Source organism: Trichechus manatus, unplaced genomic scaffold (assembly GCF_000243295.1).
Source record: "Trichechus manatus latirostris isolate Lorelei unplaced genomic scaffold, TriManLat1.0 scaffold00023, whole genome shotgun sequence".
NCBI lineage: Eukaryota > Metazoa > Chordata > Mammalia > Sirenia > Trichechidae > Trichechus > Trichechus manatus.
Window position 1 is genome coordinate 7,849,958 of NW_004443959.1, and position 23,544 is coordinate 7,873,501.

The window sequence follows — 23,544 nt, forward strand, 5'->3', positions numbered from 1 at the left end:
ACTTGGTCAAGTTGTAGGGTTAATGTTTTGATTTTGGCCCTTTCTTCTTTTTGTATGTGTACATTTACTGCTATAAACTGACCGCTGAGTAAGGCTTGTGCTGCGTCCCAAAGGTTCTGGTAGGATGTGTTTTCATTCTCGTGTGATTCTATGAATTTCTTTATTCCATCCTTAATTTCTTCTATAACCAAGTAGTTTTTGAACAAGGTGTTCTTCAGTTTCCATGTGTTTGTTCTTTTTTCCTTGCTTTTTCTGTTACTGATTTTCTACTTTTATGGCTTTACGGTCAGAAAAGATGCTTTGTAATATTTCGGTGCTTTGGATTCTGTGAAGGCTTGCTTTATGGCCTAATACGTGGTCTATTCTAGAGAATGTTCCACATGCATTGGAAAATAAAGTATACTTGGCTGCTGTTGGGTGGAGTGTTCAGTATATGTCCATGAGATGAAGTTGCCAACATATATTTTTTGGGGAAGGGCACAATTCAATCCATAACAAGGAGTGAAAGCATAAGCATATTTAACCCCAAGAATTCAGCTATCCTTGGCAGGGAGCAGGGAGAGTTTCAATCAAATGCTGTGTCACTAGTCACTCACTGTTTGTAGCCCTGGAGTGTAGGTGTGAGCAGCTCATCACAGGAGTGCAATTCCAGGCTCATTCAGATGCTCACGTGAAGAATCAGCAAACTGTGACAGGTCTATTGAAAGAAAACCTGTGGGTGTCCAACCAGGTTCTGCCTTCCTAAGCAATTTTCAACGGTAATTTGTTTTGTCGATGTCTTTTTTTTTCCCTCTGATTATATAAATTGCTGAGTGGGCAGTTTAGTTCAGAGACAATCTCTTGAATTGGAGGAAGTGAATGTTCTGGGGCTGTAAGTAGACACAGAATGGGTGAAGCCAGTGAATTCAGGTAATTCAGATAAAATGAAGAAGAGGAAACCGCACGGTGTTTGCACACTCATGATCCCAAACTCGAGATGAGCCATGAGCAATGTTGAGTCAAATGGAGCAGAGAAGACAACTGACTGAAAGTGACCTTCTCCTCCCCTGTTCCCTGGCAATAGGGCTCCCCCCACCCCATGGTAATGAAGTTACAACCAGAAGATGTTCAACACCATTAACCATTAGAGAAATGCAAATTAAAACCATAATGAGATACTACTACACAACGATGAGAATGGCTAAATAAAAAATAGTGACAACAGCAAATTTTGGTAAGGCTTCAGATAAAGCGGATCACTGACACATCGCCAGTGGAAATGTAAATTGGGATGACCACTCTGGGAAAGAGCCGGGCAGTGTCTTAAAAAACTCAACATATAACTACCATCAACCCAAAAACACCAGACACATTGGTGTCAAGTGGATCTCTACAGGATAGAGTAGAACTGCCCCATAGGGTTTCCAAGGAGTGGCTGGTGGAGTCAAACTGCTGACCTTTTGGTTAGCAGCTGAGCTCTTCACCGCTGTGCCACAAGGCTCCACGCAAATGCCATAAGACTCAGTAATTGCACTCCTGGCCATTTATCCCAGACAAATTAAGACTTAATGTTCACACAAGTGAATATAGCAGCTCTATTTGTAATTGCCAATAACTGGAAACAATCCAGATGGCCTTGAAGGGGTAAATGGAATACTACTCAACAATAAAAAGAAATGAACTATTGATACAAGCCACAACTTGGCTCAATCTCCAGAGAATTATGCTGAGTGAGTAAAGCCAGTCACAAAAGATTACGTACTGAATGATTCCATTTATATAACATTCTTGAAATAACAAAATTATAGAAATGGAATACAGGTTAGTAGTTGCCAGGGGATACAAGGGGGGAGGGCAGGTGATAGTGAGGTAATGTGGCTATAAATGCTAACACGAGGGATCCTGATGGTGATGAAAGTATTCTGTATCCTGACTGTATCAATGCCAGGTTGTGATATCATACAATAGTTTTGCAAAATGTTACCATTGGGGGAAACTGGGTAAAGGGTACAGGGATCTCTCTGTATTATTTCTTACAACTGTGTCTACAATTATGTCAAAATAAAATTTAAGCAAGGACTCAGAAAGTTTCTATTGTAAGATTGGAAACAGAGCCCAATTTCCTAATACTTTATCCCTCCTGTCTTGTAATAATCATTGACCTTCCTAATAATGGCCTTGAAATCCTACAACTCCCAAATCATCCATAGTATATCACCTCATGTTCACCAGAATACATTTGCCAAAGTACAGTAGTAGCCTACAATAAGGCTTCATTTTTTGGTGTGTCAACATCTTCAACCACCCAGAAATATATTGTGTCATCCACAGGCAATCTGAGAAGTCTGGGTAGAAAAAGTATAGATATCATATGGGAGGACAGGGACTGGAAGGAGTATCTAGAGAGCTTCTGGAGTGGTAGCGGGAGATATGAGTAGGGCTTTTGGGCTTCTGGCCATGTTCTGTTTCTTGATTAGTCTTAAGGCAAAATGAGCATGTACAGTTTGTGAAAATTTTTCAAGCTATCCAGTTTTGACATGTGTAGTTTTCTTCATCGGTGTTATACTTAAATATAAAGTCAAAATATATACACAAAAAAGAAAAATAATGAGCAATCAACAGTCCCCACTGCATTTGGTGTCTAGCTATGAGAAGAGGCCGTGGTTGAAAATGCCTGGAAGCAACCTGAGGATTATTGTTAATCCTGCTGCAAGCAAGAGAGCTGCCCAGGTCTGGATTTTTTTTCCTATCCTTGCTCCCAGGCCTCTTCGATAGTGGATTGATTCAGTCTTACAAAGTGCAATCACTTGGCATTATCATGACTTAAACCACACACACACCCCAAAATGGCATTCAAAGAAAAATGCCTTAACTCTGTCAAGAAGAACTGATAAAAAATTACCAGGGTACTTAAGCGAAAAAAATGAGTCATCAAGAAAATTCATACATTCACTCAGGAAAGTTTTGCCAAATTCTGCCAACACCATGTCATTATGCAAGCTGCTGTGGCTGCAGAGCCAAAAACAACCCAGCTCTTACCTCCCAGGGGTTATGAGCTGGTAAGGAATACAGATAAGTAATTACATGATTGTAAATGCAGTAGGATATGTGCAGTAGTAGGAGTCCCTGGGTGATGCAAATGGTTAACATGCTCTGCTGCTAACTGAAAGGTTGGCAGTTCCAGTCCACCTAGAAGAGCCTTAGAAGAAAGACCTGGAGATCTACTTCTGAAAATTAGCCCGTGAAAACCCTATGGATCACAGGGTCTAGATAATCTAGATAGTCTAGAAGCTCTGCTGAAACCTGTTTCCCATCAAGGCAACACACAAGCTTCCACTGACAGACGGGTGGTGGTTGTATGTGAAGTACATTGGCCAGGAATTGAACCTGGGTCTCCTGCATGGAAGGCAAGAATTCTACCACTGAACCATCACTAACCTGATTTCATGACCTACTGTTGAATTTCCACTGGCAGTTTGAAAAACAGTGGTTTAGCTGAAAGGATCAGAGAAAGCTCCCAAAAGGTAGGTAGAAGTTTGAAGGGGTTGAGTTAGGGATGGGGATATAGGCAGAGGGAAAGTACCTTCTGGGAGCAACAGATTCTTCCCTATGGCTCAGGACTCCAGGGTAAGATGGACCCACAGGAAATGACAATGGTGAGGTCATCCAGCAACTCCCTCACCCTCCCCTGTGGTGAGGGTACGGGTGGGTATGGAGACGTAGAGAGTGATATATGAGAATTCCCATCAAAGCACTTGGACGCCCATGCTGAGTCAGGACCTCTTTCTCTCCTCACTGTGGGCCCCTGGGGATGCTAGGGCTTGTGATAACTAAAGTAATCTTTATTTTTCAGGGTACTTTCTTTGAAGAAAATGTTGTCTATGGCAATTAACTTGATGTAAGGCTGAATAAATTTGCCCTTCAAAGACCTGTGTAGTTAATAAGAGTCAATGAACTAGCCAGCCTGATCTGCCTTGTTTTCATCTTCTCATAATGATTTTAAAAATAAAAGACATTCAACAATGCAAGTTTTGGCTTTCAGCTTTTAAAGTAAATTTTGACTTACAGAAGTACGTAATTTCGAAAATTTGAAACATCAGTAATAATGAGCAAGTATGTCTATTTCTAGAAGGAGTCGTGGCACAGTGGTTAAGTGCTCAGCGGCTAAATAAAAGGTCAGCAATTTGAATCCATCAGTCGATCCATGGAAAAAAGATGTGGCAGTTTGCTTCCATAAAGATTACAGCCTTGGAAACCCTATGAGGCTGTTCTATCCTGTCCTATAGGGTTGCTATCAGTCAGAATCGACTCGACAGCAATAGGTTTGGTTTTTTGTTTTATCGCTGTTTCTGAAGGAACTGATCAGGCAAGAGAAGTCTATCTACTGCGGGCAGGGATGGCTTCTGACCTTTCTCAGTTCCTCTAGCCTGGTTATTCTTTGTGCTTCCAGCCCAGCATCTGCTTAGTTATTCTTTCGCTTAACTTGTCCCTTCTTTCAGAGAACAATCTTTGTCCAGGTAGTAATCTCAAGGCCATGAATTCAAGGAAGGGGAAGTTTTGAATCCTAGGAATTCCCTTCTTACCAAAAAACAAAGAAAGAACAACAACACACAAACAATAGAGTGTCTTATATTTTATGATAAATCCTATGGACTTTATCCTGGCTGTGATGTGGAGTTTCAAAGGACATTCAAAGGGGTGAGAGGATGAAGTACACCGCAGAACCACCCCTCTAGAAGCTGAGTGGGAAAGGTCTGGAGGGAAATCCTGCCTTCAGCAAAGAGTTGGGGGCTCCATCTCAGTAACGAAGGCTTTATCTAGAGCGTTGTGGTGGGGACAGAGCCACAGGAACAGAATCAGGAGAAATCCAAGAGAGAGGAGACTTCAAATATTAGCTTCCAAGCATTTCTCATTTTAATCCTATCTAGAGTCTAGAGTTGTGGTTAAGCGTTTAGCTACTAACAAAAAGGTTGGCAGTTCAAATCCACCCGCTGCTCCTTGGAGACCTTATGAGGCAGTTCTACTCTGTCCTATACAGTCACTATGAGTCAGAATTAACTCGACAGTGATGGGTAACGGGTAGAGCCTAGAGTCAAGAAGATGCCTCTATTATTCTGTCTGGTTACTTTGATGAGAGTTTCAGTATCACTAATTTACTGATTCAATCATCAAATCTCCATTGAAGCTCTATTTACACAGGACACTGTGGTAGACACTAAACAAATCCCAAAAGCTTACAGTTGAATGTAAAAGCATTTTTGTATTTCCATTTCTGTAACAAAAAAAGAGGTCATATATGTATAATATATGCCAAGAAATTTGGAAGACAGCTACCTGACCAACAGACTGGAAGAGATCCATATTTGTGCCCATTCCAAAGAAAGGTGATCCAACAGAAAGTGGAAATTATCAAACAACATAAATATCACACCCAAGTAAAATTTCGCTGAAGGTATTTCAAAAACAGTTGCAACGGTACACCGACAGGGAACTGCCAGAAATTCAAGCCAGATTCTGAAGAGGACATGGAAAGAGGGATATCATTGCTGATGTCAGATAGATCTTGGCTGAAAGCAGAGAATACCAGAAAGATGTTTACCTGGGTTTTTTGACTCTGCAAAGGCATTCAACTGTGTAGATCCTAACAAATTATGGATAACATGGTGAAGAATAGGAATGCCAGAACACTTAATTGTGCTTATGTGGAACCTGTACATAGACCAAGAGGCAGTCATTCTAACAGAACAAGGAGATACTATGTGATTTAAAGTCAGGAAAGGTGTACATCAGGGTTGCATCCTTTCAGCATACTTATCCAATCTGTACGCTGAGCAAATAATCTGAGAAAATGGACTATATGAAGAAGAACGTGGCATCAGAATTGGAGGAAGACTCATTAACAAATTGTGTTATGCAGATAACATAACCTTGCTCGTTGAAAGCAAAGAGAACTTGAAGACTTACTGATGAAGATCAAAGACTATGGCCTTCAGTTTGGATTACACCTCAACATAAAGAAAACAAAAATCCTCACAACTGGACCAATAAGCGACATCAATATAAACAGAGAAAGGATTGAAGTTGTCAAGGATTTCATTTTACTGGATCCAAAATCAACACCTATGGAAGCAGCAGTGAAGAAATCAAAAGATGTATTGCATTGCGCAAATCTGTTGCAGCAGACCTCTTTAAAGTGTTAAAAAGCGAAGATGTCACTTTGAGGACTAAGGAGCACCTGACACACAACATGGTATTTTCAATGGTTTCATACGCACGGGAAAACCAGACAATGAATACAGAAGACCAGAGAAGAATTGATGCCTTTGAATTACGGTGTTGGCAAAGAATATTGAATAAACCATGGACTGCCAGAAGAATGAACAAGTCTATCTTGGAAGAAATACAACCAGACTGCTCCTTGGAAATGAGGATGACTGTCAAAGAGAGCTATAGGTAAATGATGGCAGGAACTGCAACTTGGTATTGTAGAGGCAGATAGACTTAGAGTAAAAGATAGACCATCACAATTGCTGATGTAAACTCAAATAGTGCAGATGACACTGAAGGGCTTAGAATTCTACGACATTACATCCCAAGGGGACTGGGAGGATCAAACCCATCACCGTATAGGTGCAGAACCTGACATCCAGGGAAAGGAAGCAAGTTCCCTTAGGTCACATAGTTGACTGGGGAAGAGCTGTGCTGGAATAGAGGGGATCTGACTGCCACTCCAGAGATTGTGCTTAAACAATTTTGTCATTATTGTTAGTTGCCATCGAATCAGCCCCCGACTTATGGCAACCCGGTACATGGTGGGATCAGACCATTGTGATCCACAGGGTTTTCATTAGCTAATTTCTGAAAGTAGATCACCAAGCTGTTCTTCCTAGTTTGTCTTAGCCTGGAAGCTCCACTGAAACCTATTCAGCATCATAACACGAAAGCCTCCAATGACAGCCAGGTGGTGGCTCTGTCTGAGGTGCATTAGCTGGGAATTAAACCTGGGTCTCCTGCATGGAAGGTGAGAATTCTACCATTGAACAACCAATGACCCCTTGAATAAATTTCGAAAACCAAAAACCTGTTGCCATCAAGTTGATTCTGACTGATAGCGACCCTATAGGACAGAGTTTCCAAGGCTATAAATCTTTACGGAAGCAGACTGCCACATCTTTCTCCCACAGAGTGGCTGGTGGGTTCAAACCACCGACCTTTGGGTTCATGATAGAGCACTTTAACCACTGTGCCGCCAGGGCTCCTTGAACAAATTCAGGCAAGGGGAAATTGCACCCAGGTGGGAAGGTCCCCTCCACACACAATTGAGAGGAAGCCTGACTGGTTGGGAGGCTTGGGCCAGTTCCATACTCTTTTCCTTTTGGAAGAGAAGGACACAGTGGGGTGGGGGGATGAGAGTAAGGGGCAACATTAAAGCGGGAAGTGAATGGAAAGCAGGAGTCAGCCTGGAGCAGGCTGGACCAGTCTTGGAGCTGCTCTTCCTGCCTCCCTCTCAGCATGTCCTGGCTCCTCAGGGCAGGGAAGGAGGAGCGGGTCTAAATGTGCTCCTATCGTCCAGAGCAGTGCAACGGGTTTCTCTTTATATATGATCTTTCTGCCTGTGGGCTTGTAGTTCTGCCAAGATGATTTGCTAGGCCACAATCTTGCAAAGGGACTGGTCAGTCTATTGTGCAAATAGGGTGTGTAAAACCACCCAATAGGATTAAGTGACCTTGTGGGGACTGGTCAATTACTGGGTAAGTTGAGTGACCATAGTCACAGCCTACCAAGGGGATTGGTCAGTTTTGCCATCCTGCTAGGCTTACAAGGACCAATCCCACAGAAGTTGGAGGGGGATCTCACTATCATCAAGAAGAGTGTGGAGCGGAGCGCATCCTTTGGATCTGAGGTTCCTCCACTGAGAACCTCCTAGACACAGAAGAGAGAGAGAGCTGTAACAATGAAGATGGCAAGAAACAGCAGCAACTGAAGAAAAACCCAGCAGTAGAGAAATGGTGGCACTAGTATGAGCAGCGGAAACCAGGAGACCAGCAAGTGGTGATTGCAGTTGGCTTGCCAACCCACAAACTGAGAGAGAGTTGAGCACCTTCGGGCAGGAGGCTTGCTGGCAGAGTGGGATGCCTCGAGGCACTTATTGGCAGAGCTAAAGAGCTGTAACACTTGCCCAAGCAGGCCAGAGGTGAAGAGCAAGGCCCAGAAGCACTGGTCAGGCTGAGAGCAAGGCCTGGCAATAGGCACTGCTGAGAGAAGAGCTGCCTGCCTTGGGCACGGCCAAGAAGAAACTGAGAGCTGTCTTGGTTGGAAGCTGTCCTTATTGAAGAGCTGTATCCTGTCTCCTGAGGTGTATCCTGTTACTTTCAAGTTGATCCTGATCCTCTGTTACTTCCCTAACAGATCACATAATCGTGAGTACGGTCTGTGAGTTCTATGTGGCCATTGCAACAAATTATCAAAACCAGCAGGGAAGTAGAGAGTGCCATGCGGAGGATGGCTGGTGTTAGAAAAGGTAAAAAAAGGAGAGTGGAGTTATGTCTGACCTCTACCTCATAGGGACCAGCTTTGGGCTGATGGTGATTCTTATCCCCCCTGAAGTTAGAGGACTTCTGATGCTACTATCTTACACCCAGCTTGCGAGAGTCAGGTCCTGGGCTTCACCCTACCTGTCCACACACACACACACACACACACACACACACACACACACACACACACACACGACCTGTGAGCTTAACCAGATGGCCGATGACAGTCTCAGTAAGTACTCTCTTTGGTTGGATGAAGCTGCAGTTGTGGGGAAATGGTCATGTGTATCTAACTCTGATGTCCTAGAAGAAATCCATATGGGAGTTCCTTTTATTTACTGTTCAAATAAGATTGCTTGGGTCCTCATCCAGGTTCAGTGCCCTCTCGAAGATGTCCAAGGATTCTTGAGTTCACCCCTCATTTCACACTCCTGTTCCCATTAAATTCTCAGTATTCATCTTGCCCTTTTGCCTTCTGGGGCCACTGTCCGCTCTCTGCTCTTTGTCACCCCAACAGGTGACTGACACTCACCCTTTCACCTTAATTCCCTCAGAGCCCTGCCATCACAGGTTGCGATTTATAACAGATGTCACTCATGATTTGGGGAGAAGGAGTTATATTTAGAACTTCAAATTGAATGTCAGATATCTGATTCTACAAATTAATCATTCCTTCTAAGGAGATTTTCTTAGTGAGTTGGGTTCCCCATTAGTCCCTGGCTTTCCTGTATGTTTCTTAGACCTCTCTTTCCTGCACATTTCTCTATTAGACCCCAAATCTCCTCTCTGATCACTAAGATGACAGTGTACAATTCCAAAATCCCTATTACTTTATTATGCAGAATAATCCAGCACTCTCCCTGTTTCACCCCTCACCCATCTAGTCTAGTCCAGGGTGCCCCACTTCGCACAACTCAAATACCTTTTCAGGCATTTTCTCCAACAGGAGAGCAGTCTTCCTCGGGGATGAATACTGCCCCTCTGTTAGAATACAGAAGTATGGTAATTGCTTATTTTTATTAGAAAAAAGTTTCTTTCTCTTATATTCATGAAATAGAGTGTGCTGCCAAGTTTACTGATAAAATATAGCAAGAAGGAGCCTCCAAGATCTCCTAGGAGAGAACTTGGCTCATGGATCCCAGGAAACAAAAGAGGAGGAAGGAGTCCAGGCATTGAGAGGTGGACCGAGACAGAGCAAGGGAAGTGTTGAATCAGAGGACTGGAGGTCTGCTTCTTCCAAAGGCAGGAAGGCACCTGGGCAGCGCATAGGGACTGAGAAGCTTAAGCAAGCTACCACTTCCGGTGGGTGAACGTTCAGAGGGAAAGCTTTGTGAGGAAGCCTTTTCTAGGGGAGGAGAGATGGCAGGGCCTGAGCCAGAAGAAGCTCCCCTCTATATGTGGGCAAGATGTCCCAGAAATGGAAATCCCTAAGACATAACTCTTAGTTTGGTCCAGGCCTGCCTCTGGGCGGTGTCCCTTTCTCCACCTGCAGCCCAGGGAATACTTGTTTCTGGCCAACACCCCGCCTGTTGTGTGCTCAAGGGAACAGTCTGAGAATGCAGAAGGTAAGGGGAAGACTTGGTGAGGGAGCATTTCCGAGCCGAGAGCCCTGCCTTCCAGAGGGGATTAGGAGGGAGCCTGGGCCACTCTTTTCTGAGGGGATGCTGCGAACACCACCCCTGCAATTTTGTTATAATTAACCTTTCTGTGGCACAACCTCCTTGAACACTGCTGCAGGAAGAGAGGCAGATGTGTACTGACACAAAATGTGAGCTTGGAGACAGTGCTGAAGGATGTCCATCAACAAGAAGGCTTTCTGGGTTTTGTTTTATTTTTCTTGTTTGCTTTCAAATAACACAACAAATTAATAGATGCATTGGGCAGATGATGCCTTGTTAGCATTTAGCAAAACTCCAGGCAGCATTTTAATGTCCAACAGATTCCTGGTTTTTGCAGTCACTCTGGAGGGATGTGGCTCCTTGAATCATAAGAATCGGAGCTCAGTCTCTTTCTCTTTACTAAATCAGCAGGTAACCAAGGAGAGTTGGAAGCTATCTCGTTCATTCCCTGCCTCCGGACTGTGTACCATTGAACCATCTTGGTCTGATCCTAGCACCACCCTAGTTTCTTCACATGGATGATTGTGACACAGAGTAAGGTTCTCCAAACATCTTTAATTGTCATTCTTATTAATAAAAATCTTTTGAGTATGCACTGCTAATATATGTATATTTACATATTGAGAAAATATATGTCAGTACTACTTTAGTAATATATACAAAAAGTATAAATTAAAAATGAATGAGATAAAAGTAAAATATAAATAAGATTCTAATATTTCCATTCTGCACCTTAATGGGTTGGCTTATACAACCTCTGGGGTATGTTCCTCCTACTTTCAAGACCAGAGATATGGAGGATGTCCATGGCAGGTGAGCCAGACAAGGTTATTAGGGACTGAAGGGAGAGCGGTCAAGGGCAAGGTACCTTGAATGGGAAGGTGTGACTTGCAGTTACAGAACAGGCCACAGGTATAAACACAACACAAAAGATCACCGCCGACTTTTTACAGCACAAAGTGTTGGAAAGAGGAGCTTTTCTGTTTGCAGCAGCTCGGACTCATAGACATCATGCTGGGATGGTGAAGAGGCATGCCACCTGCCATGGAATGGTACTGATATTGGGTTCCCTAAGGTTCGAAGGGCCTGGTCGGCCCTCCCAGAAGCTGCTTATCATGGTGATCTGTATTTGTAGGCAAGTATCTCCTCTTTTGGCAGAAGTCTTGGAAAGCACAGCTTGAGAGAACATCTTTTCTTCATGAGTTCACAGCTACGATGCTGAAAGAATAGCCGGGCCATCTCCTCACGAGCTCAGAGTCCTCTTATCCTTCAGCTGTGAGCCTTCCCACTGCCCTCGCTGGAGGCACTACTGAAACACTCATTCCTTCTTTCTTCCCAGGTTTGCTGGCGCACCGTCGCTCAGCTGCCCTCTCTTAGCCTTCCTCCCGGGCACCGCCATATCTAGCCAGTCACTTAAGACCTGCGGACTCCATCTCCTAAATTGTTCCTGCATCTGCTCTGTTCCTGGGTGCTGTTTCACTGTCACTAGTCTAGTTTGGGCCCTGCCACATCTCATCTACCGTCCTCAGCTACCTTCGTTCCCTTCCCTCTGTGTCTGGCTCTCCCTCCGCCATCATCAGCTCTGCAGCCTCTGAAACAGGCAGCCCACAGGTCATTTATGGTTTGGAGATAAACTTGGATCTGTGAAGTTGCCTTCACAGTGCTTTAAACACTTTTTAAAAGTATTTGCTAGCATTTAAAAACCAGGATCTTTCACACTAAAGTTCAGATGTCCCGTTTCTCTTGCAATTCAGAGGACGTGGCAATCCCAGGCCCACCTTTCTTCACGGGAGAGCAGTGGGAGCCGAGGAGCGGCTGCTCCTTTGTAAGGAGCACACGCTGCCCAGTTCCCCACCAGTCACTGCTCCAGTCTCTCTAATGCCAGTTGCTGTCAAGTCGATTTTGACTCATGGTGACTGCATGTGTGTCAGAGTAGAACTACATCTCATAGGGTTTTCACTAGCTGATTTTTTGGAAGTAGATTGGCCTTTTGTCTGACGTGCCTTTGGGTTGACTCAAACCTCTAACCTTTTGGTTATCAGCTGGGTGCACTAACCGTTAGCACCATCCAGGAACTCCCTAACACAGGCCTGGTTTTATACATAGATTACCTGATTGGTTCCCATGGGCATTTGAGTTTGCAAACTCTGTTTTATAATCTTCAGATCTAACCAGATGATAAGACAGTCCAACTCAGCAGGGCCTTCATACGAAATGGTCTTAGTTTTCTCCAGTCCCTGCTTTTAACTGTTCTCTAATCTGGCAGATTTTGTAACTTTCCAGGAACTTTCGATCTATAAAATAAACAAGCTCATCCAGTATTTTTCCAACTATATGTTTTGACCCACTAGAGGGTCATGAAACCAATTTAGGGGATCACAGCCAGCGTTTAAAAAAAAAAAAAAAGAAGTAGAATAGAAAATATCAGATAATGTTGCATGTAGTAAGGGTAAGTAATGTTTTGTGAAACTTTTTATTCAGTTTTTGTATGCCTAGATACATGTGTACTGAGTAACCATGTAAATATATTTCTTACTGAGGGTCCTAGTCCACTAGTCTCTCCCACTCTTACATATCCCCTCCCCAATTCAAAAGGGATGGAAAGAGGAAAGGGTGAGAGGGCTCAAGCGCAGCTGTCCTGGGAAGTGGGCTTGCCCTGCCCTTCTACTCTTTCCAGCACCCTCGAGTTGGAGGACTAGTGTGGTCTTCAAGAATAGCCCCTCCCTCCATTTTCAAGGTGGTTAAGTGTTCGGCTTAACCGTTCCCTGGAGCTGGCACCCTGAATTTGGACTTCTAGCCTCCTAGACTGTGAGAGAATAAATTTCTCTTTGCTAAAGCCGTCCACTTGTGGTGTTTCTGTTGTAGCAGCACTAGATAGCCAAGACAGATGGTAAATAGTTGTTACCTGAGAGAAACCTTGTGGTTCAACGCATCTGGGCAGTGTTGAATATAACAAAATAAATGGAACCTCTCAGACTCTCCATGAATGGACACACCAATTCTTGACATAGTGTTCTCTAGAAAATGCTTTGGGAAATGCACAATTAGAAGTTAAACCTCAATGTTCTTCAACACCTGAGTCTTGAAAGGAGCCTGCAGATAACTTGGTCTTACTCCTTCCCATGCATCCCATCCAACAAACTGTTTCTCTTGGTTACTTTCATTCAGTAAATATGCAGATAAATTAGACACAGATTTTGCCTTCGCTAAGCTCACAGTCTGTGTGTGCAATAAGATGACATAAATGACTATAACACAAGGTAGAGAGTGTTGTGCCCCACAAGGAACGGAGAGGTCAAGTATTATGGTCACTGCCCTCAGAAGGAGGATCCTGCCAGCGAGGGGCCCAGTCACTTAGGCTGCCTTTGAGCTAGGCCTTGAAGGCTGGATGGGATGTACATCTATGCAGAGGGATCGGTGGCCTGCATACTCCAAGCCAGAGGGGGCGCTTTGCGGGAAAGCTTGGAGGAAAGAGAGCCTGGGGCAAATATAAAGGAATAGTGCCTGGTCCATAATTTCTTTTTAATAACAAACCATCCAATGAATGAATGAATGCATCAAGTGCAGAGTGTGAATAGAAAATAAGGAAATATAGACAGGTTATAGATTGATTTGTGCCCCTCCCACAAAAAAAACGTGTTGAAATTTTAACCCCTATACCTGTGGGTGGAGCTCTGGCGGCTCAGTGGTTAAGAGTTCAGCTGCTAACTGAACAGTCTGCAGTTTGAATCCACCAGACACTCCATGGAAACTCTATGGGGCAGTTCTACTCTGTCCTATAGGGTTGCTATGAGTTGGAATTGACTTCACGGCAACAGGGTTTTTTTTTTTTTTAGTACCTGTGAGTGTGGTCCTGCTTGAAAATAGGGTTTCTTTGCTATGCTAATGAATACATATCAGTGTAAGATGTGTCCTAAACCTAATCACTTCTGAGTTATAAAAAGAATAAATTGGACACACACCTGGGAGAAGACAGAGGTCGTGTGAGGATCACCAAGGAACACCTGGGGCTACTTACAAGGAGGGAATAACATGGCCTAGACCCTGATTTGGACTTTTTGCCTCCAGAACGGTGAGAAAATAAATTTCTGTCTCTAAAGCCACCCACTTGTGGTATTTCTGTTACAGCAGCACTAGATGACTAAGACACAGCCAGATGTTGGAGGGCCTTGGATATGAGGTTTGAGAGTTCCACCTTCACGCTGTTGGGCAAATGGATCAATGGAAGCTTTTAGGGCCATTAATAAGAAACTGTTGGGTGTCTGACCAAACACATCCAGGCAGGGAGCTCACTAACCCACAGCTGGAAAGCCCTGAAACTGGCTGTCCTTTCTCCCACTGAGTGGTAGCTGTCGCCAGGGAGTCTTACCTCTGCTGCATAATGGTGAGAATGAAGCCCTTGTCTGGCCTTTGAGGGTTTCCAGGGCTTCCCAGCAGTGGCACCTACACACACTACTCCACCAGCCACTTTATTTCTGGGTTGGCCTGCCAAGGTGAGTAAGAAAACACAAACCAGATGCTATTGCATCTACTCTAGCTCACGGCGACCCCGTGTGTGTCAGGGTAGAACTGGGCTCCATTGGGTTTTCGGTGGCTGATTTTTTGCAAGTAGATCTCTCGGACTTTCTTCCAAGGCCAAGATGAGTAGAGACTGTGAAATCCTCTTCTTTTCCACTAATGGATCAGCCTCCGGGGAATAGTCACCGTGATGCCTGGCGCCTCTCTCCGTCTTGGTGACTGCATGGCTGCTGCTTCCCTCTCCGGTCAGCGATCAAACAGAGCTTGGTCTTGGAGAAATGGATTCTCGTTGGCAGACCTGGCCGATAACTAGACTCAGGAAGGACTAGCTCTGTTCTTCCAAGTGTGCTTCTCTGTTTCAGGGCTGAAAAGAATGTAGTTTTGGGCTTAAGACTGCAGCTCAGAAAGGTAGCTGATACGTAAAATCTCCCAGCCTGAGCCCTGCTCAGGAGACCCTGGGGGTGGAGGAAGAACTGAGCCGTGCGGACCCAGAAGCCAGATGGCTCCAGATGGAACTGTCTCTGGAAGACAAGCCAGTCTCGTTTCCCTGGATTCCTAGACTCGCAGACCTGGAAGGGTCTTCAAGAGATCATTTAGTCTGTCTCCCTGTCTTGAAGTAAGAAAACATCCAAACCACCAGCTGGTGTCAGACGTCAGCACCAGAGTAAAGTGGGAAGCAGGATGGAGGCACTTGGAGACAGCGAGAACTCAGAGCTCACTGGGAAGGGCAGGCAGTGCAGGGGTGGAGGGAGGCTGAGAGCCCCCAGCCATAAAGCGCAGAGGGAGGAGAGAGTCAGAGCCGAGGGTCTGGTTGTTGTTGTTGGGTGCCATCAAGTTGATTCCGATTCTTAGCTACCCCATGTGACAGATCAGAACTGCTGCATAGCGTTTTCTTGGCTGTAATCTTTATGGAAGCAGATCACCAGGTCTCTCTCCCATGGAGCCACTGGGTGAGTTTGAACCGCCAATCTTTTTGTTAGCACTTGAGTTCTTAACCTTTGCACCACCAGGGCTCCTAAAGCAAAAAATGACCAACCTCTGCCACTGAGTCGATTCCAATGCATAGTAACTGTATACCACAGAGTAGAACTGCCCCATAGGTTTACTAGGCTGTAAACCTTTAAAGCAGACTGCCACATCTTTCTCCCGCAGAGGCTGGCGAGTTTCAACTGCTGACCTTTCGGTAAGCAACCGAGTGCTCAACCATTGCACCACCAGGGCTCCTAGTGCCTAGTTATTTTTAAGAAGACTCCTGTATGAGACGCTACCATTGTGGAAAGACCCTGGGATTCGAAATTAGGCAGCATGTCTGAGGTGTATTACCCATGAGCCATAAATTCCTTTAAATGGCCCTTACTGAAAACCCAGTGCTGTTTGGGGGTTATTTTTTTTAGCCAGAATGTATTATACTGCAGAGATAAGAGCAATAGTCTGGAATTTGGTCCTTTATTGGTGAAATGATTATTTGGCTCAAAAATCTCATAAGGCTAATAATAACTGTGAAATCATCATGTGAGTTTTATTGCTGACACATTCTGCTACCCGGCATCTACCTGACAAATGAAAACAAGGTTTTACATTTGTTTTTCATATACTTTAGCCATAAATCAGTCCTGGCTTTAAAAACACACACACACACATCAATAAGAAAGCAACCAAGTTTATTGTCAGGTGAAGAAAGCAGATCAGGGAAAATAAACTTTCAAAGTGGAAACCTAGCTGTTTGATTTAAGAAGCTAGGAGGGAGGTTTACCAGATGTTTCTGCTGAAAGGGCGGTTCACACTGGGTCTCCCAAGGGCCTGGAGACCCTGTGCAGGTCCAGAGTCTGCTCACCAGACTCATATGAGGCTAATGGAAAACTTAAACCACAGGATACATTCATGATGACTGAATCCTGTTTCAGATCCTGGCACCCAGATACCTTGTTGCAATATCTGTGTGAAAGTCTACCTCTTCCTCCTACCCTGGAAACTGCTGGCAGGCAGGGTCTGTCTAAGTCACCTCAGTACAGAGCCTGGCACACACGAGGTGCTCAGAGACCGTTTGAACTAGGGAGTGACCCGTCAGAGTCCCTCTAACTTGAGGACCGGGGTCCGTTGTCTTTGAACCTAAGTGGTGCCTGCTGGCTTTACCTAGAAGGAAGAACTCAAGGTTTAATGGCATATGTGGATTCAAATCTTGGTTTCTTCATTTACCCCAAGGAAGAATTGAACATTCTACTATCCTCTTTGAGGTTCAGTTTTCTCACACATAAAATAGGGTTCATATGAGTGAGACCTAAAACAATGCATGTCAAATACCTAGTGTCTGGGAGGCCCTCAGGAAAAGGTAATATTGTTCCTTGCTCTAAGTTTCTGGAGCCTGTTTTCCACATCTTGAAGGGAAGTGATGCTGGAGCTTCTTGGGAGCTTAGAATTCAAGGAATGGAGGGTGGGTGCTTTCAGTGCAGTAGATCTGCTTGCCCTTGTGGGCTTCTTTTCTGTGTCTAATCTACTCAGAGACTGAAGACAAATAGATTTGACAGACTCCTGAAATCCCTGTTAGGCACCAGGAATAGAAGCTTCCTTCCATCACCCTTGACAAGTTTTCTGAATGCCTCCAGCTCTCAGAATGGGTGCTGGGGAGCTGTCGGCTTGGGGATGAGCCAGAGTGGGGATGGGCCCTGGGAGCTGGTGGTGGACTTGACTTGCCAGTTGGGACAGAAGCTGTCAGGTGGACCCAGTGTCAGGAGTTGGGGCAGATCACTAGGTTGGTCAGAATAATAAAGCTAAAGCAGGACTCTTGACCTTGGCTACACACTGGAATCACCTGCTTTACAAAGTAATCCTGCTGGATACCACTCCTAGGAATTGTGATTTAATCAGTCCAAGGTGTGGCCAGTGTGATAGTTAGTCTTAAAACCAGGACTTCTAACCAGACAAACAGAGAATTTGCATTTCCAACAAGTTCCCAGGAAGTTATACATAAGAATCACCTGGCGATCTTGTTAAAATGTAGATTCTGATTCAGTATATCTGGAGTGGAAATGCAAATTCTCAGCAGGGAACTTGTTAAAAATGTAAATTCTCAGCATGCGGTCAAATCTGACCGAACTGGTTCGAAGACCTGCTTAAAACTTGGCTAGGCTATAACCCGTTGCCATCAAGTCAATTCTGACTCATAGGCTATAGTGCCCAGTTATTCAATCAAACACTAACCGAGGTGTTGCGGGGAAGGTATCTTGTAGGTGTGATTAACAGCTACTATCAGTTGACTTTAAGTAAAGGAGGTTACTATCGATAATGTGGTTGGGCCTCATCCAATCAGTTGAAGGCCTTGAGAGCAAAAAACTGAGGTTTCCTGGGGAAGAAGAAATTCTGCCTCAAGACTGTAACATAGACATCCTGCCCGGGTTTCCAGCCTACTATGTTTCCTACAGATTTTGGACTTGCCAGCCCCAACAATTGTGTGCCAATTCCTTAACATAAATTTATATTTGTGTGTGTGTGTGTGTGTGTAAATAATAAATATATTATATACATGCATATATATATATAATTTCTCTGGAGAACCCTGACTGACACATCTGGGCATCAGAGTTTTAAAAGTCTCCCACACGATTCTAATGTGCAGCCAAGGATGAGAACCACTGGTTTAGAGAGTGAGGCACCTGGAGATAAGCATAATGGGTGCAGGTTGGCAACATCACATCAATCACCTACATGTGTGAACACCTAGATGTGCAAAGAACGAAAATAAGACCAGTTTCTGGGCTGGAATATAAAACCCTGGCCAGAGGAAACTGGCAGAGGCCCCATTTGCAGGGTTTGGGCCCAAAGACTACGGGAGACTTGTTCCACATTCTCTGTGCTCCCAAGAACCCTGAACCAACCCATCAGAGCCCCACCCCCACATCTCCCTGTACTATGACTATCTATCTCCCCAGGCTGCAGAGGGATTCTGGAAGGCAGAGTCTCTCAGCATATCCAATAACAAGCACCAAGCCTGGCCCATGGTGGGTCGTTGGTGGGTGCGTAGTGAATCGGTGAATGAAGTAGACAAGCATGGACGCCTTGACAGGTGCTGATCTGGAGCTCCTACATCCTCCCAGAGAGAAGGGTGGGTTGGTCCCAGTGGCTGGGCTGAAACTGAGCATGTATCAGGAATAACTGGTTTCATCTGTGAGGAGAAGACAAGAGCCTGGAGCGTGGAAGGACCTGAGACTCTCTCTGTTTATTGTCTAAACAGAAGACTGAAGATTTTCTTTGATAAAAATCATGATCCAGTCACCATGAGTCATTGGTGGTTTGAGGAGGACATTAAGCATCAATTTCATCTTCCTGAGCAGTTTCTTAATCTGGTTTTTGATTTTTTGGCTTGTGCTCATGAGCCATTAATTGCTGTGCCGAAAGCTGGGGTGACATCAGCAACCTTCCATTTGGGAGGGAAAGTGGTGGGAAGAAAAGGAACTGCGAGCTGCTTTTCTGAGTATGAGTTTAGTCTGTCAGCTTTGACCTTTCCATTCCAACTCAATGCCTATTCAACAAAAAACCTTGACATTTAAAAAGGCAGCACACCCAGCCTACGTCTCTATCTTATAGGCCGACCACTTTTCAGAGCCTTCTTTTTTCAAAGCTACGGCCAAAAATGTCGTTTGGCATTTCTGCTACTTCTGTTCCCTGGCTTTCTGGAAACTAAAGAGAGACAGGAGATGGAAAGATAAAAGTGTCTTTCTCTCCAATGTCCATTTTGCGGAATGTGCTTGCGTTTGTTGGTGGGTGTCCGTGTGCCCGCACACAGCTTTATTTTGCTTTGCAAAGAGGACTGCAGGTGTCAGGAAGCAAGATGAGACAGGTGGAAACCCACTTGAGTACACCTATTTTTAGTCCCGATTCTATTTAAGTGGAAGTGATAACTTCATGGTAACTGGAAAGAGAAAATGAGTCTGTTTGCACAGTAATTGTTTTGCCCAAAAAAGGAATGAACATCCTCGAGGTGTTCCAAAGGCTGAGTGAAGGGAAAAATCAAAACATCTGTTACTTACAGAAGAACCTTTGTGGGACGGTCCCTTGAAAGAAGTCAGCAGAGCCAGAAAACACAGTGATGAACAATAAAATCTCAGTGGACTCAGGACCAGCCATTGACTCACCATTATTTTCCTTTCTCGCATGTGCCCCGGCAGGGAAACGTCACTAATTATGAAGGCTGATGAGTGCTGGAACTTATCAGCACCCAGATGTATACCACCCCTGTGTCCTAAGACCCAGTGTCCACTCCTCGACCACAGTCCTCTAACCTTCTGGGTCCCTCTCCCCATCAACACCTGTCACTCTCACGCTTAGACCTCTTAAAGGCATGACCCCCTCCTTTCTACCCCTTTCTGCCACCACCACCCCCATCTTCCTCCCCTTTCTCACCTGGGCTCCATGGCGTATTGCTTAACTCAGCTTTTGCCAGCATTCTCAACTCCCTTGTCCCCTGGATCAATCCAACCATCTTTGTTCTCCCTGCCCAGGAGCAAAACTGGAAAGCCTCCTCAGCGTGCAGGTTGGCCTCCACTGGGCACAGCACTGCCTAGCTCTCTGACCTTTCCTCCTAGGTGACAACCTCCAAAGAGCAGGGGTCTTATCTTAACCATCTCATGTAGCTCCCTCAGGCTAAACTTAAGAATTCTTTCACCTTTGCCGATATGTTTGCTGTATGATATGGGATAATTCTCAAGTCTGTCTTATTTCTAAGTTTTGCACTTGCTAGTTGACTCATGGCAAACTTACGTACAACAGAACAAAATCTTGCCTGGTCCCGCACCATCTTCATAATGGTTGCTGTGTTTGAGTTCATTGTTGTGGCTACTGTGTCAATACATCTCATACAGGGTTTCCCTTGTTTTCACTGACGCCCTCCAACCGTGATGTCCTTTTCTAGTGATTGACTCTTCCTGACAACGTACTCAAAATAAGTGAGCGGAAGTCTCGTTATCCTCTCTTCTAAGGAGCATTCTGGTTGTATTTCTTCCAAGGCAGATTTGTTCATTCTTCTGGCAGTCCACGGTATATTCAGTATTCTTTGCCAACTCCACAGTTCGAATGCATCAATTCTTCTTTGGCTTTCCTTTTTGATTGTCCAACTTTTGCATACAGATGAGGCAACTAAAAGTACCGTGCCTTGGGTCAGGAGCACCTTACTCATCAAAGTGACATCATTGCATTTTTAAAACTTTTAAGAGGTCTTTTGCAGTCGATTTGCCCAATGCAATACATTGTTTGATTTCTTGGCTGCTTCTTCCGTGGCTGTTGATTGCTGATCCAAGTAGAATGAAATCATTGACGGCTTCAATTTCTTCTTCATTTCTCAGTTTATTTGAATAAATAAGAAAAGGGAACGATGACACAGGGTGAGATATGCATAAATGGCCTTAAAGATGATATGGGATGAGCTTGGATATAACCATTGAGCACATAGAGGCAATAGTCAATCATGAGGATGCACTGAAGACCTACTATAGGCAAGATGCATGGTAGGTTCTCAAGAGGGTAGAAGACCAACTCTATCTGTGTTGGGAGCTCAACATGTAGAGGGAGAGTAAGAGAGAAATGGAGAGGGGGAGGAGACAAACAGACGCGCCACCCAAGGGGAATGGCACAGACGTGTGTTGAAGGGAGGAGAACACTGAGCTGGGAGCAGGGGGCCTGGGCTCCTTCCTATCTAGCTCTGCCACTGAGTCTCGGGGTGACTCAAGCAAGTTACTCCTCCTTCTTGAGCCTCTGTATCTTCTCAGTCAAATACAGAGTCAAACTGGGTCACCTTTTGTCTCTCCATGACTGAAGTTCTATCAAGCTGAGGTGTGATCACAACTTTTCCCCTGGAATTAGGATGTGCTTGAACCACAGTGCTTTCCCTGACCCCCACCCCCATCCCCACAAAGGAAACTGTGGGGTTGTGAGGGTGTGAGGATGGGGAGAAACCACGACAGCATTTAAATTCACATAAGCACGGTGCAGAGCATCCAGCCTGTGTTGAATGAGGATGCGTGAGGGCAGCAACTGAAAATGGAAATCTGGAGATCTGAGGTGGGGCAAAGCAAGATGAATCCTATTTAGGATTTTTTTTTTTTCTCGGCAAAAACAGATGTTCTCTCTATCTTTCCTTTGTAAAAGGCTAATAATATGTATGTCGTAGAGTTGTTACGTGGATTAAGTGAGACAATGCGTGAAAAGCATTTGGAACACGCCAGCCCAGCGGCGGGAGTGAGTCCTTGCTGGGGGCTGGCTATTACTATTCTCATTGTCCGTCCTTCCTCGCCACTTACTTTTCCATTTACCTAAGTAGTGATAAAAGTCTATGGGGCTTTGCAGTTGCTGACTTTTCCCCTGGGCGAAGCCACTTCCATTATTTTTGCTCTTAATTCAATTTAATTAAAAAAATATTTATTTCCTGTTCTCGTGACTATGTTTCTCCCTTTGAAAGAATTTCAAGTCAGTCATTGTAGTCTTGGCAGCCATATTACGTTTAAAGAAAATTAAAAAGAAAAAAATATTATTTGAAAATGGATGAGAAGTTGGCAGGCAATGAGGCCCAGCTCTGATTCACATTCTAAATAGATTTCCTGTCTGGCTGAAGGAGATTTGGTCCCTCCGGAAGGGCATGCAGAATGAGTCCAAAGGCACAACTCTTAGAAACGCATGCTGCTTACCCACTGCCCATTTACCTGCAGAAGCAATCAGGGTATGTCTGCGGAAAGCGCGTATGGACGTTAGTTTTAAATTGCCGAACGCTCTCTCACAGCTGGCGATGGAAATTGCGATGGCCATAAGGAACTGCTCCGTAGCGCCTCGTCAAGGAACGCCCAGGGCAAGCATCCTACCCGCCATATTAGCTGCACCTTTGGGACAACTGATCATCTCTTTTTTAGGGAAAAAATAATTTAAAAATAATATTCCTTTTTAGTTCAAAGTTCTAAAGCCTTTGGAACAGCAGCTTCTGTTTCAAAATCGCCTGCATTTTAATGCCGTGAAAAGAACAAAAATTGAAACTCCAAATTCTCAAAAGATGTATGTTAACAGTTCATTACAAGAGCGCTGTTTTCAGCAAATTACGCACCAAGTTTGGAAATAAGTGTCGTTTGTGAATATAACAATCAGAAAGTAACTTAGAGCTTTTCAGTGAATTACAGGGAAGTAATACTTTAGCCAGCATTTGAAGAATTTTTAAGCATTTCCCTCAACTTTAAAACTAAAATAAAAAAATAACTAGTTTCTGTCAAGTTGGTTTCGACTCATGGCAAACGCAAGTGTGACAGATTAGAATTGTGCTCCGTAGGGTCTTCAGTGGTTGATTTTTCAGATGTAGATCACCAGGCCTTTCTTCTGAGGTACCTCTGGGTGGACTCGAATCTCCAACCTTTGGGTTAACAGCTGAGCGTGTTAACCGTTGCAGTACCCAGGACTCCTCTCAACCTTAAATTAGGATCAAATTTACCTAAATGGATAAATTAGGTCCAGAAATGTGAGCCTGATAGTGAGCAGGACCATCTTTGTGGTTCCCTGCCCTGTCCCTCCCCACCAGCCGCCAGGGTATGTGATATTGGATGGCGGGGTCTCCGCTTCTTCGATCAGGAGGAAAGACTGGGCTCTGATTCTCTTTCTCCTCCTCTCTGGGAGTGCATTGTTTCTCCAGCAATTTTGTTTTGAGGCCAACTCTTCAAAACTTGGTTATTTTCTGCGAGGCACCAGGTCAACAATTCTTGTGGCTATCGCTTGTGACCAACAAGGAGAATATGGAGACCTCTTGGCCCAAACTGCCTTCCTATGGGTAATTTAGCACAGAGGGGCCCTGCTCTGACAATTATGAATTTTCAGTCAAAATAAACTTTGTAATAAAATAAATCATAACAGGAACAATTTTTAAGAGT